This window comes from Cenococcum geophilum (assembly GCF_001692895.1).
Source record: "Cenococcum geophilum 1.58 unplaced genomic scaffold K441scaffold_13, whole genome shotgun sequence".
Lineage (NCBI taxonomy): Eukaryota > Fungi > Ascomycota > Dothideomycetes > Gloniales > Gloniaceae > Cenococcum > Cenococcum geophilum.
Window position 1 is genome coordinate 456,583 of NW_027137571.1, and position 15,028 is coordinate 471,610.

The following is a 15,028-nucleotide window of genomic DNA, read 5'->3' on the forward strand; positions in this document are numbered from 1 at the left end:
AGTTAGGTATAGTAAAAGGTAAAGTACTAACTAGGCTACTAAGCGTAAAGTAGTTATCCTTAAGTAGTTCTGCTACTTCCTCTACTATAGCCTTAGTATCTAGTTTAAGGTAGTAATAGCTCCTAGTAACGGTATTGCGTATTATATTTATTATATAACACTAAAATACGCTAAGCTAGTTGTATAGCTGGAAAATTAGTTAGTATAGTACTACTAAATCTAAGGACCGTGAACCTTGCGTGCCGCCGGCCCCAGTAGTATACTTAATACTCTATTTATTGGGTTTCCGTAACGGTTTATAATAGTAATTACCTCTTTCCACGTCTACTTTATTAGTATATTTAGACCGCTTATATTTATTTCTAGCTAGGGAGAGAGATAGAGCTCTTTAGGCATAGAGCCTGTTATTACTTATGTAATAAGACGTGTCTAAGCGATACCGTATATCTTTATATTAACTAGGCTAAGTAGCTGCTTTATACATTGTTTAAAGTCATCTTATAGTAGTTATTTGTTTAAGTAACGCATGCGTTTCTTTTAGGTGTGGGTTTTAGATGTCTTAGGGTCGCTTAGGGTTTATAGGCTTTCGTCTAATAAGAATAGGATTATCCGTTAGGATGACGTTATTAAAATTAATAATAATAGGTTGTACTATAGCACATTAATAATTGCCTTACCTTTTAATAGAGATAGTTACGGTATAGAGCCTAATATTATCCCCTTTAAGATCTAGATTATCTTAAAAGCTACTACTTAACTTACGGCGTCTTTGTTTACTTTTCTATAGAATAGGTAGAGGATAAGTATATTAGTTTAGTAGAACTATTTAACTTTTATACGCACCTTACTTCCCTAGAAGACGCTAGACGGTTTAGAGTCTTATACTTAATATACTTTAAATAATAACCTGGTTAACTTTTATAATATAAATTAGATATTTCTTACCGAGTATATAAAAAGGAGCTTTAATAAACTTATAATAATAAGTTAAGAGGGCGGCCTAACTGTTTATTAGGCTTTATAACGGGGTAATTAGATTACCTTACTATAGCATAGGGTCCTACTTTATATAATATTTTTTCTATACCGCATAGAAGCCTAATTCCTCGCGATATTTGCCTACTCTTAAGGTAGATAGTACGGTATATAGGATATAAAGGGTAGCTAGCGCGTAGAGGGCGATGCGTAGTAGTATTATGTTTTAGTTTATTATAGTCGCGGTAATTTACCCCTTTATTATAATCTGGCGCCGCTAGTTATAACTTACCGCTATTTTAGCTAAGTTATATTTATTTACCGCCTAGTATAAGCCTATTTCCTTATATATGCATTAACCTATACCCTATTTATTCGCTTAAAGTCTTTATTATATATAGTATTATATATATCCTAATCGCTATAGTTATTTATAAAGAAATAGTTTATAACGTTAATGTTTGTTAGTATAAGTGAGATAGGCCTTGTAATATAGTTAATATTATATATCTAGAAGGTATCCAGCATATATTTTATCCTACTGTTAAATAGCTTTATACTCTATACTCTAAGCATTCCGGTTCTTATATTAATCTTACTACTATTATAAACTTAAAGGGTCTCTACTAACGCACTGGTGTATTTTAGGTATTTACTCTTATTATCTAATCGCCTAGTATTCTAGATTATAAATAGCAGATAAAGCCTCCCTACTTTATTGCTATAGAGGCTATTGTTTACCTACTTATATTCTTATACTATTATAGCATTATAGCGGGGGGCTTTAGTATTAGCCTATAATGGGGTATATTAAGCAAACACCTTATTAAGCTTATTAGTATTAGTAGCATCCTTCCTAAAGTAAATGTAGTATATAACGCTATAATAAATGCTTAAGGGCATCTTTAATACCCAATCGTTATTAGCCTCTAGTTGGTTAACGTCCTAGTCTATTTACTAAATTCCGTTAATCTACTTACGGCATTCCCTTATAAAGGGGGCTAGTTTAGATATAAGGTCGGTAATCTCTATCTAGCGCTATACCTCCTTAACCATACGCCAGATAGATATATTAATTCTTTAGTTTTAAAGTGTCTAAGTTATATAGTCGTTAAAGTTCTATATATACGAGCAATATGCGCATATATTAACTATAGGACCTAGTTATATTATCTATATTGCGCTTATTAGGTCTACTATATTAATTATATTAGTTAATACCTATAGCTTAAGTTTATTCTAAAGCATAGTGTTAAGATATATAGTATTATATTATAGCATCTGCTTTTTATAGTTGTTCCATTTATTAGTCCTATAGTAGAATACCTTCTATAGCTTATATACTTACTTTAAATACTTTATATTTATATCTCTAATTACTCCTAGTTGCTAAATACTCTCTAAATAGTGGGTAATAGCATATAGCTTAGGAATATTAAAGTATAGTAGTCCTACCTTACTTAGTTAAAACGGAAGGAATATATCCTTTATCTTATCTATTCTATAAATAGCTACTACTAGGTACTGGATAGTTAATTCGTCGTATAATATATATTAAGATAGTATAGTGAAGTCCATAAACGCCTAGATAAATAATATAGCGCCTTTATTCTATTTTAGTAAGGGTGCTATAGTAGGGACTAATTATTGTAATAGAGATTTATATATCTTTTCTGTCTATTAGCCGACATTTACCTAGCTATCCCATACTATTATATTAGTAAATCGTTCCACCTATATAAAGTAGGTAGTAATAAGTATATTAACATTTAACATCTCCTAGCTGCAACTATCTATACGCGGGATGTTGGGGCCCTGATATTTTCTGGCCTGTATTTCGCTTTATATAAGCCCCTTAATCTAGTACATAAGATATTTACTAGTGAGGCCTTTAAGCACCTAGTGTAGGAAATTAGGCGCCATTATCTTGTAGATATTAGATAGATTATAGCCCTATATAAAGTTGCGGAACGGCCAAATATAATCTAAGTTATTCTTCTTATTAGTATCGCAACCTTCCTGCTATATTTATATTTAGTCTTTTATTAATTAGTGTATACGGAACGGCCACGGTCACTAAATAGCAGTTATTAGATTATGCCGTTTATTTATATATATATAATAAGTTAAATATTTACGGCCACTTTTAATACCTATAAGCGTAACCTATTTTTCGTAATTAGCTATAAATATAGCCAGAAGTAGAAAGTAGTGTTAATCCTAGCCATTCGCGTATAGGAGATATACTCCTTCTTTACTAGCTTTCTCTAATACTATAGGCATTATTAGCATAACTATACTAGTAGTAGGGTTGTCGCTAAAGTATACGTTTAAGGATAGCTGTAAGGGTTTTGTATTACACTACTAGTTATATTATTTAGTTACTAGGTATATAAACCGGGAGGTATATAAATAGCAATAGGGCTAGTTAATTTACGGATTATTAAATACGTAGTTTAATGTTTCTAATTAAAATATAAAGCGGCTATGCTTTCTTACCGCCGGCGTGTTGTATTAGTTAGGTCTTATCGCTAGCTAATATAATTAGTACTATAGTTACGCCAAGCAGTAGCTGCTCTTACGTCTCCTACCACTAGTTTATTATATTAAGCTTATTATATATTCTTATTCCTGCTAATAAGTACTACCTTACTAGTAAAAAAGTTATATCTCCTTAGAAAGGGCCGTAATTAATAAAAAAGGATATAATCTTTAAAGCATTTCGGTAACGTACTAGCAACTACTAGTCCCCTACGGTTATAATTATTTTAATCTACTACGGTTAATTACTCTTAGATTATATCTATTTTAAAAGTAGTTTTACTTTAATATTATTAGCACTCTAGTAAGAAAAATAGTTAGTAAACACTCCCTAAAGCCTAATATTGTTAAACTACTTATTAATAGCGCGGTTAGAAGTCCTGTAGCTTACCCACTATAAGACCTATACGTATTCTACCTTACTACTAAATAAATAAAATAAGGGAGGTATCTTATCTAGTGCACTACTAGTACGCTTAATACGCGGTATAATGTTATATACTGCCGCAGTATCGTCCGCAGTTTATAGATTTCCTTAGTTCCGTCCTAGAGGCTTTCCCATAGCACGGCCAGTGGCCTCTTTAAATATTTTAGTCTAAAAGACGTCTATAAATATTCTAGTTAAAGTTTACTAATTGGTCTTAACTATTACCAGGTTATATACCCTATTAAATATTATAGAATTATTATTATAGTGCATATCCGCAGCCCCGTTATTTAGCTTATTAATAATATTATCGCCTAGAGTTTATATGGGTAGCTACTTATTACCTTACTCCGATTCGGCCTTATAATTAGTTATATAATGCCCTTCTAAGGTTTAATAGTATAATAGTATATTATCGTCCATATATTGTATAAGTGGCCACTTATTATATTACTCTAGCTCGGCCCTATAATAGGCTATCTAATACTCCTCTAAGCTTTAATGGCGTAAGGGTATATTATTGTTTATCTCTTTAATATTAACGCCCTTGTATCTACCCTTCTTCCGTTTTTATTATCTTAAATAATATTATTTATAACGGGTTAGACCGCCTATACTTTTTACTTTAGTCCTATACTTTCCATATTACCGCTAGATAGAGCTTATTTATAAATTGCCGCATTAAGCTGCAATTTGCTATAGTTTAGTTAGAAGGAAGCCGAAAATAATATTTATGTAGAACCGTATGTTTAAAGTAGTGTTTATAGCTTATACTACGTTATAAGCTAGTTAAGATAGGAGGAGTATAATAAGAGCATGGCGATGTCTATAGACACTAACGCGCTAAATAGCGCAACCCGTTGCGTTTTGCGCTAATTTACGCTAAATCGCGTTATATTAGGCTAGGAGACTCTACTTATTACTAACGTCGCGCCGCCTTTCTATTATACTAAGTATAGGATTCTAAATACTACTATTCCCTACTTAGAATACTAGACTGTTTTTTATAATAGGACGCGATATATAACAGCGGTATACTATAAATGCGGTATAGTATAACTCTGCGAGTGCTATAGACCCGCGAAAAGACATATAGCTTATTACTAGCTTAGGTATTACTATAGAAAGACTTAATACTATTAAGCGGACTTTTAAGTAGGTTATTATTAAGGACAGCATCCTATATGTTTTATTTTGCGGATAACTAAATAATTTGCTGCGCAAGTAGGCGATCTAGAAAGTTATCCGTTAGGTAGTAGAATACGAGAAGGTACTAGCGCTATAGGTATATAAGGCTATATAGAATATGCTAGCCTATATATAGTTAAATATATATAAGAAGATAAAGGTGCTAGGACGGCCTAGCATTAACTATATAGTGGGTGCGGAAAGGGGGCATACGGCTGCTATAAACTTGTAGAGTTTATCCTAGCTTAACTATACGCAGAACTGCGGCTATAATCTTAAATAACTCGTTATACTACTTTGTAGGCGGAAACTAGATAGTATAAACTTAGTCCTAAGTATAGACGTGGCCTTAAGTCTAGTGTTGCTGTCTAATACGCCTTAAGACTTACGTATAGTTAAATATTAGCTGCTAGTTAAGATGTTTTTAAAGGCCGGGGTAGATTATAATAAGGAGTAGATATAGGCCGCCTATATAGAGACTATGCCTATCCGAAATAATGGGGCCTTAAGGGCTGCTCTATTAAGGGCAGTTTATTATAGGGTAAGCTAGGTTATATTTACGGCTATCTGTAAAGATAGTATGCAGATATCCGTTATAATTATAATATATTACTAATGTTTATCTAGCCCTATTTCTAGCGCGATACGTTTTACTAGGTAGGCTAGAAGGTATTAATTAATTACAGTTAATCTAATCTACGTGGAGATAGTGACTTTAGTTAAGTTTGCCTTATAGTGAGACCTTTTATCGCACTAGGAAGCCCTAAGATTATTGCCTATATATATAATCTTAGGTTATCCAGATATAGTATAGCGAATTACCTTTACTACAGGCTCTTCTATTAGGGGTAACTATATAGATATTATATTTGTCCTGTGTTTTACTAGCTAGTAGCTAGTATAGTAGGACAAGTATCATTCTAAGGGCTTATAGCATTAGCGACAAGTTTCTTAAGATATGGTAACGGCGTACTAATGCTAGGAATAGCATACCCAATATAAGTAGGAGAGGGCGTTAGGTTACGTTGCCTTAGCGACAGCTATAGTAAGAAAAGGATTAAATCCTATTTAAGGTTGTTGTAGTTTAGCGAAAATAGAGGCGGCCTATATTATACGGAGAGTAATTAATAATAGTTGCGGTTACTAGCGAGATATCTAGATTATAATCTAACTAGTTAAGTACTTAGGGAATATTTAGTTATAAGTTTAGATTAGAATAAGGGCTTTAGAATAAAGTTAATTTAAAGCTTTAATCTAATTTTAAGGCGACCGTTCGGTTAAATTCTAGTTTAACTTAACTTTAGCTATAAATTTTTGATATTCTAAAAAACACGCTAAAAGTTACTAAAAAGTTAGTAACTTTACTATATATAGAATCTAAACTAAGGTCTTAGCGTTAGTTTAAATCTAAAGGCTTTAGATTATATACGTCTGTATAACCTATAGAGCTATAGACGCGTATTAAATTGGGAAGGAACGCGTTCTTTCTACCAGACTTTTAGTTCGGATTTAAAAGTAACGGATTATAACTAAATAACCCCTTAAAATCTGGATTATAGGTTAGCATTAATTAACCGCTAGCCTATAAGGGATAGAAACTAGGATTACTAAGCTTTATAAATTAGGCTATCTTTACTATAATACGCTTATCTGTTTTGGAGATTATAATTATTAAAAGTCTATCTTATTTAGCTGTAATATATAATGTCGCAATATGCCGTATTTTACCTAGTACTATAGCAAAATTGTAAATACTAAAGGCCTATAGTTACTGCCGCTCTTAACTTCTATCTAGTGTCCCTATTTAAGGGTCTCGCTGCTAGTAAAGTTTATAATATCCGTCCTTATTACCCTTCTTATATTCCAACGCTACTAACATCCTCTCTATTATTGTTATCCTCGCTATTATTACTGGCACCATCCTAGCCGTTATTATTAGCGCCCTCTCTGTTAGCCTCGTTTTACGCTTTAATATAATTACTAATGCTGCTAATATTTGCTTTACCCGCGAAGTTAGGGATAGTAATATTAAAGTTAATATCTATGCTATACGAAATGGGCGTATAATTGGCTGTACGCTAGCGGTAGATATGCTATATAGTTTTATTAACGTTAAACGGGGTAACAAGTTACTAGAAGTGCTCTTTCCGCTTAGAATTCTTAAGGTTAATAAATACCTTATTATCCTTACACTACTTCTTAATTTTATAGTACGCGGTGTTTATAAAGGTCTTATTGCCAGTATAATAATTATGGACTACCTAGGGACTACTAATAATAATAAGGCCTGCTTGTAGTCTAGTAATTATAAAAAGGTTTCTTACTATGTTTTAGACAAATTTTAGTGGACTAGTAACTGTTATATTATATATTAATAACTCCACCTAGCCGCCTTAAATGCCGTTAACGGTAAAAACCTTAATCTCGCTAACTACTAGCGTAAATTCCCGCTACTTACTACCATCTTGCTAGGCGTAGCACTATTCTTTAAGCGTATATAGCGCTGCGGAGTAGATAGTAAGTTAGGCTATATATGGAACGGTAAGGCTAACCTCTAATAGCTTAAATCTAAAGTCTATTAGCGCCATGGCTACTTAAAATGCGCGTTAAGCGTAGACTAGGTTATACGTTAATTGGCTAAGCTTGTTTACCTATATAGTACTATTAACGGCAAGGAAGGCAATAGGGTGGTTGTAGCGTAGCATATTCTTAAAAAAGCTCGCCGCTAGCTTTAACTGCTCTCGGTCCTTAACTATTAGGCTTATTTAAAGCTAGCTATATAGTAGGATAGCATTTACAAGATATATAATGTCTTTAACGAATTAATATTATAGCGAGAACTATACTATATCCGTACTAGCCGCGAGGAGACGCGTATAGAGGGAGATGGATTTTTAATAGTGGAATGGATTATCGAAATTGGGACTAAGGATTGGTTTTAGTTAGTATATATTACTAAAGAAAACCTAAGGCATAGGGTCGCTAGCCTAGATCTATAGACCTCCCTAGATTAAATATGGCCTACTCTAGGCGAACCTAGTAAGACTACTTAGCTCAGACGCCTTCCTAGCCTTATTGTGGAAAACTGCGCGTATAGCGCTAATAGAATGTACACGAGTCTGCGAGACTATATTGGGTGTTATAAAAATAATATTAACCTTCTTAACTAGGTCTATAATAACTACATTAGCCGCGAATATTAATCCTATCTTATTGTCTTGCGTTATATTATTACTAAGCATAAATTAGTACAAGTATTAGCGGAATTCGGCGTATTTAGTTGTATTAGGGTCTATAATAGAATATAGGTTTTTATTGCTATCTAAGACACCTACAAGGCGTAATAACCACTAACCTTTAGATAAATCTATAACCTATAACCGCTTATTAAAGCTAGTAGCATTACTAGCCTTAAACGTATAGTAGAGCAGGAATGCTATATTTAGTATAAACGCGTCCTTATTAATTATAGCATAGTTATCCTATTCCTTAAAATACTTAGAACGAGTATTAATACCTGCCGCTGTTCACTATATAACGGCATCCTACTTATAAACCTTAGTTTCCGTTAAGCGTATATAGCGGTGAAGGACGATAGGAAATTTGGCGGAATGGCCTTACGTAATTAGTACCTTATAGTCCTCTATAAGCGCATTATTAATCGTCTTAGCTAGTATATCTAGTTGGCAATTAAGCGGCGACAGGACCTAGATTTTAGTAGGATCCTACTAGGGTAACCTAAGTTAATACTAGTATCGTACTAAGATAGTTAGGAAGGTTAATTTCCCAATACTACTAGGGCCTTATATTAGCAAAATACCGCCTATTATATATTTAAGCGTAGTATAGGCACCCATTTACTCTTTATTAAATAGCGGCAAGACGGCCTTAAGGGCATTATTAACCGAGTTCTTCCTATACTTAGCGATATCGCAGTTAAAGTAATTAATACGCGGGAGATCTGTGAAGTTATTAGACAGCGTAATTTAGCGCTTAATATAGAAACTGTTGCCTTCTTACTATAGGTAACGTAGAGTGTTAATCTCTTAGGAGATTCCAACCTTAGGGACACGCTCGGTTATAAGATATTTAATACCCTATACTATAATTAGGGCCTTACTTAGGTTACTAACTATTATAAAGTCGTCGCTGCTTAGGATATACTCTAGAGCGAATATAGGGTTTAATATAAACTTATAACCTACCTATAGTTAAAAAACAAAAGTATAGTAGTTATAGCCGGAGCTAAAGGGAGTAGTATTAATAATAACTCCTTTCTAGCTAGCCTAGCTATCTACATCTTTACCTAGGAATAAGATATTAATAATAGAGTTGGTATAAAGGGCAAGACTATTAACTATCTGGATAGTAGTATAGTAGACTTAGTCCGCGCTACCTAGGAAGGTAATAAGATAAATAATAGTAGGTACCTAGGGGTTCTAATTAACGGCCTTAAGGCTCGCGACTATAGCATAGAACTAAACCGTAAAATACTTAAGAATGCTATTAAACTAATACCTCGCGGGGATTTTATATAATGGTCGGTCCTTTACTAAGAGCTATATACCAAGCTAGATATTTATATTATAGTTCTTCCACTAGCAACCTAAAGGATTGTTAACGCTCTACTATTATAGGCTCGCGTTTAGGCTCGTAATATAACTATTAAGCCATTTAGTACCTAGTGTAAAGAAGTGGACAACAACTATAGGACTATTTAATAGTATATCCTAAGCTTTATAGATTTACGGCGTAAATAGGCCAAAGTCCCTATTAACAAAGAAGTACTTATTAAGTAATGTGCGTATACCTAGTATAAGTTTATTAGAGGCAATAACAAACCTAATATAGTAAAGTTATAGGGTTATAGCATCTTATAGAAGAATACGAGTAAGATACTTAAGCGTAGTTAGATATAATAGTCGTTAAGTAACTAAAGAAGTAGTATTAGCAGTATTAACCTTAACGTCGCTAGCGATGTTAGCATCCGTAAATCGGATAGACGCCATCTTATATAAATAATAAGTAGGCATTCTACCGGTTTTATAAAACGCCTAAAATGTAATGCTATATACTATAATATGCTCTTTAATAATTTATATAATAAACTAAACTATAAAGTGGTCGTTATTTAGAAGCTAGAGTATATCTAAAGGTTTGGCCATTACGGAATTGCTATCCTCTATATAGGTGTCTAGATTATCTACTAGGCCATCCGCTACTAGATAGAAGCCGGCTATATTAAGAGGTTTAGGCGATAGAGAGGTAGCAGCTATATTTAAAGTAGTAGCACCTAGTGTATCTACCTTGCCTAAAGCGGTTACGGCGTCTATTACCTAAATCAAAGTAGGTCTACTTATATAATCATTAATATTATACCCTATAACTCTATAGTTCTTATATACCTAACTATAGAAGACAGTTTAATAGTTTAGGGAGCTATAGTTTAGGTAAGTTCGCTTCTTCTTACCTAATAGCTAGGGATAGTCTCGCTTTCTATAGCCTATAGCACTATATTAGTTATACGTTATATTAAAATAGTTGCTCTTAAAATAACCGGCTTCCCTATAATTATTACATATAGGGTTAAGGCAGTTGGCTTTAAGATAACTGGCCTTACCATAGCTGTAATAAAGTTAAGAAGCTTTCTTAAAAGGATAATTGGCGCGTATATAGCCGGTAGATAGACAAAGATAGCATTTTAAAGCGTTGTTAGCCAAGAGGTATAGACTACTAAGCTCTAAAAGAAGAGGCTTATTAAGCGTAGGGCCTTTACCATTGCCTTATAAGATACTAGAGCCTATAGTCGCCACAGTTAAGGCAATCTCAAAAACTATAACGCCCTTAGCGAACTTTTTGTGGTCACAAATATAGTTAACGTCACAAGTTATAAAATAATTAGTAGGTAGGTCTATTTTAGTAGTAGGCTATATTAAGCGGTAGTCTATATAAACGTATTAGTAAATATAGATTTTTTATTATATAGCTAAGGCCGAAGATAAGGTAGCTAACTTACTATGTTATAAGGCTCTATAGCTTAGATAGATCTACGGAGGCACTAGTTGTAAAGGTAGATGCTAGTAAAGTAGGAGTAAGGGTAGGTAGTTAGTAGAGTTAGGTTAACTAGTAAAGGTAAGGAAATAAGGCGCGCCCTAATAAAATTGTATAAGTAAGGCCTTAGTGGCAAAGTATATGGTCGTGTACTTTGTAGGTTAAACGCGTATAAGGGTAAATCTATAGTAACAAGACTAACCTATAAAGGAAGATGTAGTATAATATAAGTTATAGGGACTACTTTACCTAGCCTATCTCTTAATATAGGCTAGGCGATAGTCTAGCACTATTAAGCTTTTATAGTTTATAATATAAGTATATAAATATATAAAAGGGTAAGGGAAAAGAAAAGCAAGTAGTAAAGTAAAAGTACTTTACTATAGGCAGGCTAATTACGTTATAGGTAAACGGAAACTTAAACACCGTAATCCGTTAAAAATGTTACTAATAAGCATAGCCTGCCACTGCTAGAAAGTATAAGTTTTTTCCTCCCTTAATTAGTAAAAGAAAAGGCATTATTAACTAAATAATCTCTTGCTAGAGTACTAGGTAGGGAGTAGGATATTATAAAACTATATATAGTTCTAAATAGATCTAAAATAAAGATATTAAATTTAAGAGACTCTAATATAATAAATACTATAGTAAAATACTAACCTCTTATATAACACTAAATAGATAAATAGTAAGATAAGTTAATATTACTAAGCGGCTAGATGCTAGTATATACAATATATTTACTATCCTAAAATACCCTAAAATGCCCTAAAATGCCGTAAAATACTATTAATTATATAAACTTATAATATAAAATACAAAACCTCCTACTACCTTTTATGGTAGATATTCGTTTAAATAAGCACTAAATATTTATGCATAGACATAGATCCTATATACTAGATAATTATTATTTTAGATAAACTTATCTAGTAGGCCCTTAAGTGCTATATAGTATAATAATAACACTAGTAATTATAAAGTAAGTATAATATATTACTATTTACTAGAAGTACTACCTATTATATACTAAGTACTTTATAGTAATAGAGTTCGCATATATAGATATAGGCTAGCCCTCTAACTCTAGTAGCGCGTATATCTACTAACTTTGTATAATAATAAGAAATATAGTAACGCCTATAATAAGTGCAATACGTCGCCGTTTATTAGAAATACCACCTATTATATAGCAAACACTTCGCAGCGATAGAGCCTATATGTATAGATGTAGGCTAGCTCTCTAACTCTAGCGGCGCGTATATATACTAACTCTATACAATAATAAGAAATATAGTAACGCCTATAACCTCCTATATTCTACTATACTATAATAACTAGTTACCCCTTTATAGGCACTTAACAAATCGCTTATATTAAAAACTGTAAAAGTCTAGTAGTACTAGACCGCCACCTAGCCCTAAATAGGCTAGGTAGGGTAGTCCCTATAAGTTATATAATTATACCCTTATTTAACTGCATAGTATTAAGTCTAGCTATATTTACCCTAACTAGTAGTAGTAAACTATAGCCAATTTTACCTTTATGCGGGCACATGTGGGCAATTACAAGATTTACCTCTTTACCTCTTTTTAATTAACTTTACTTATTCTACCTTTTATCTCTCCTATAACTAACCTCTAACTATATCTAATACTAAAGTTATACTAGTATAGCGTTAGCTAGCTACCGTATAAAGCCCTCCTACTTTAATAGTTACCTTTTACTTAATATATACTATAATATTATATATACCTAACTAAATAAGCGATTTAATAATAACGCAAATATAGGCAAAGCTGGACGCGTAGTATAAGGCGAACCTAAAGCTAACTAAAAATGCGGATATTACTTAAGGCTTTAAAATAAGCATCAAAAACTATAATAAACTAAAAGAGACGGTTAAAGATATTATAATTAAAGTTAAGCCTAAGTACGTAATATATTGCGGCAACTCTATAATAATAAAAGAAGGGCACGTTAAGGAGTTTTATAAGTAACTCCTATAATTTACTAATACTCTACCGGATTAGAAACTATAGGTAATCCTAAAAATTATAAAAAGTGCTTATTTTAATCGCGTAAGAAGGGTACTAAGTACCTCTAAGAGTGGGCACGCTCTATATAAATATACATTACCCCTAAAGACTAAAGTATAAGATAAGATAATACTACCTTAGCTGCTGCATATAATATAGCCTATAGACGTTACTATAACCCCACTATACAGTATCCCTTCGCCTTAGCTAGTAACCCTAGTAATAAGTAACGTAATTAATATAGGAGATATTAAGATTAAAATCTAATCTATAGGCTTAACGGGTAGGTTAATAGTTAGGGTAGTTTAAGTCTTATATTTAATAAGCGGAAACATATATATAGCTCTAGGTAAGCTATAGAAGGAACTGCGAGCCTATATAGAGCTTAATATTAACAGTCCGCCTAAAAAGAATATTTATATATTGCTATAGAGATATAAAAACCTTATAATACGGTTAGAGGGCATACTTATTGCAGCTCTTAGCGAAATAGCAAGAAATAGTATAAAGGAGGCCGTATTTATAGTATTACTCTCGCCTCCTAGCTTAAACTCCTAAGTTACTACTACTAATAATATACCGCTAGCTATTAAATCTAAGGCGCCTAAACGCGACGGATATAGCGTAAAAGATAGCTAGTAAGTCCTAACGCTGTATAAGGCCAGCGGTAAGAGTAAACTAGGAGAAGGTAAGAAGCGGAGTTAATTAGAATTAGCAGTATATAGCTCTAAGGAAGATAGTAAGGGCGAGCCTATTAGATATAAGAAATTAGATAATAGTAAGACTAAATTAGGTAGATATAATAAGTGGCCTTAACTAAGATTAGTAATAAGTGCTCTAGCGGAGGATAATAAAAGCAAGCTGGCTATGCCTAGGAAGTTAAATAGTTATAAGGCCAACCTAAATAGAAGTAGGAAACGCCCTTAAGTAGAATTAACAGTAGATACCCTTACGGAAAACAGTAATAACGAGCCGGTTATGCGCAAAAGGTAATTAGTAAAGGGAAGATATAACCTATCTACCTATAAGCCTATATTAGCGAGTAATAGCGGTACTAAAGAAATTGCCGTAGATAATGGTAAATCGCCGTAACCTATTACTAAACCTAAAGGTATATACTAGCCTAACAATATAATAGACAACCCTACTACCGTATTACTAACCATTAATACCCCTTAAAATATTACCGTAGAGGATAGTAAATTACCGTAACGTGCTGGTGGACACGATAATTAGTTTTTATATTACACTAACTCTAAGAATATAAAGAGTGGAGATAAAGATAAAAATTTAGTTAATAATAATAACTAAGATAAGGATTTAGTTAATAATAACAACTAAAATAAGGATTTAGTTAATAATAACAACTAAGATATAGACGTAGAGGAAGAGCTTAACTAGTAATCTTTTTTAGCCTAGCTCTATAAGGCCAGAAAGGACAACCTAAATAGCGCACTAATATATATAACGGAGGCGGATCTTCTGCTTACTTTAGAGTATTTCCTACTTATTTTATTAAAAGTACTTTTTAAAACCACCCTAATCGAACTCCCTAATTGGGGCCTCGTATTAGGCTTTAAATTTAGCCTATACTAAGTGGTATATATAGCTTAAGCATTTAAGTAAGAGAGAATAATTAAAGAAGGCGGTATCTATATAGACGAACCTAGCGCGGGCAAGACTATATAAATAATCACTTAATAGCTAATAAATTACTTTTATTATTAGAACGTAATAGACGTTTAAAAGGCCTAAGCTGCTAGGAATATAACCTACTACCTACCTAAGATGTATTTGCTAGATATAA